Source organism: Mus pahari, chromosome 15 (assembly GCF_900095145.1).
Source record: "Mus pahari chromosome 15, PAHARI_EIJ_v1.1, whole genome shotgun sequence".
Lineage (NCBI taxonomy): Eukaryota > Metazoa > Chordata > Mammalia > Rodentia > Muridae > Mus > Mus pahari.
The window spans coordinates 18,020,476-18,022,486 of record NC_034604.1 but is presented as its reverse complement, the minus strand read 5'-3'; the positions used below and the strand labels follow the sequence as shown (position 1 = coordinate 18,022,486).

General features: G+C 46.5%; 1 pseudogene; it reads right to left on the bottom strand.

Annotated features, from left to right (window-relative positions):
- Window positions 1-765: 765 nt before the first annotated feature.
- LOC110333461 lies at window positions 766-1,684 on the bottom strand (annotated as a pseudogene).
- Window positions 1,685-2,011: the final 327 nt, after the last annotated feature.

The window sequence follows — 2,011 nt, the reverse complement described above, 5'->3', positions numbered from 1 at the left end:
TATGAGTGCATACAAGTGAATACATTTAATTAAAAAGTCAAGGTAAGCATTGTTAAAATCCTTCACATAAATGTCAACACATTAACAGGAGTCCCAAATTTACTTTTTAAATAGAAATGGTATTTAGGAAACATGTCACTACTGAAAATGAATTTAAATGTGTGCACAGAGGGATTTTTTTCCTCAAATATTTTACCTTGAATATAATTAAACAAAGCCTAAAGCTGTAAGACTGATCGCATACCCTCCAGGCTACTGCAAACATTGTTGCTTATGCACTTCCTATGTGTGTGCATCTGTGTGAGGATGTATAATTAGCTGTTGTAAATTGGATTCCTTGACATAGACATGACCACGACTACATTGAAGTACAGATCTGGGATCACTTTAGTAGACACTCGTGACACTGTCCCCCTAACATTCCATCTTGGATAGAGTGGGGAGGCTCACAGGCCTCCACAAATCCCAAGGCTATATACAAGTTAATCAATCAATTGGTAGGGAAGTTAGTGTAGCTAGTGTACCTGCTCAGGAGTTACTCAAGGACTCAGTAGTATGTATTTCAAGAGTCATCCATGCTGCAAGGGGGACTCTTGTGGTTCAGTCCCCTGTGTCCTCTCTAGCACATGCCCAATGCTGTAGCTATCATTCAGTCACTTTCGCTCTAGCAAGAAATCTTGATAAACCAACGCTTCACCAAGCTGAAGTTGGATGGCACCCATTTTTGTTTATTTAATGCCCCCCTTTTTTCAGCTTTCAGGAACTTTATTTTTCTTCCACCTTTTCCCTTTGCTCAGGCGTCTGCAGAGCAGCACAGGACCACTCAGTGGTGGTTCCAACCCACTCCGTGGCCTGCGCTGTGGGAGCTGCTGACCAGTCCTCAGTGGCTGGCTGTGCACTCCAGTCTTCTCTCGGGGACTGCTGAGTGGGCACAGAGGGTACCTGCAAACCCTCAGACCAGTCGGCTACCTCAGACTGAGCATCACTTAACTCAGGAGCTGGTGCGGTCCATTCATCCTGGAGTTCCTCCTTGGTCACAGCCTTCTCAGCAGCAGCCCGCTCCTCCTTCTCAATCTCCCCTGGGTCTCTGTGGAAGTGAAGATCAGGCATAACATCCCATGCGTGCTCACAGTCTCCCGTACTTCGCATGGAGAGTACTTCCCTGGCCAGCATCCACCACATCAGACCCACTGAGTGAGCTCCCTTGTTGAATGGGATGGCAATGTTCACATAGTGCAGGGGAGAATCTGTGTTACGCAGAGCAATGGTGGGCAGGTTGACATAAGAGGCCTCTGTGAGTGGCTGGTGGTCAGCCCTAGGATCAGTCACTACTAGAAGCTGTGGCTCCCTGAAAGCTGCCTGGATCTGGTTAGTGAAGGTCCTAGGTATGAAGTGGCCAGCGATTGGAGTGGCTCCCGTGGCAGCAGCAAACTTCAACCGAGCTTGCTGCCCAGTGTTCCTGGAGGAGATGACATCTTTCAGAAGGGTTCTCAATAGCAGCAATAGCTCGAGCTGTGAGCAACAGCTTCCGCCAGGTCCTCTTCAGATTTACAGTCACTTTTCCTTTTGTAGGTGTACTGCTGCAGCTGAAAGTCAGGGTTGGTGTCACCTAAGTGAGTTCCTGCAGCAAGGAATTTGAGGAAAAATTCCTCCTCATCCGCAGGGTATCAAGGACTCCACACATTGTGTAAGTTTTCCTTTAAGATGGGACCCAAGAACAATGCCCTGTGGACCCATCAATAAGTAGCGCTGAAAGCCTAATGCCCTTTCTATGGTAAATTATGTCTCTCCAAGAAATCATACAACAAACTAGTTTTAAGTTTATGGAAACAAGTCCTTCCCACCCCCCCACCCCCCGAGTTTTTTATTCACGTTGACAAGGAATTTCAGGGCATGATTAGCATCATAAAGGCTTTGACCAAGGTCAAAGGCTACTGTACATCTTATTTTATTAATCCCAAAGAGTTAAAATGGTGTGTCCAAACACACTGCGTGTGCTCTCTTGATACCG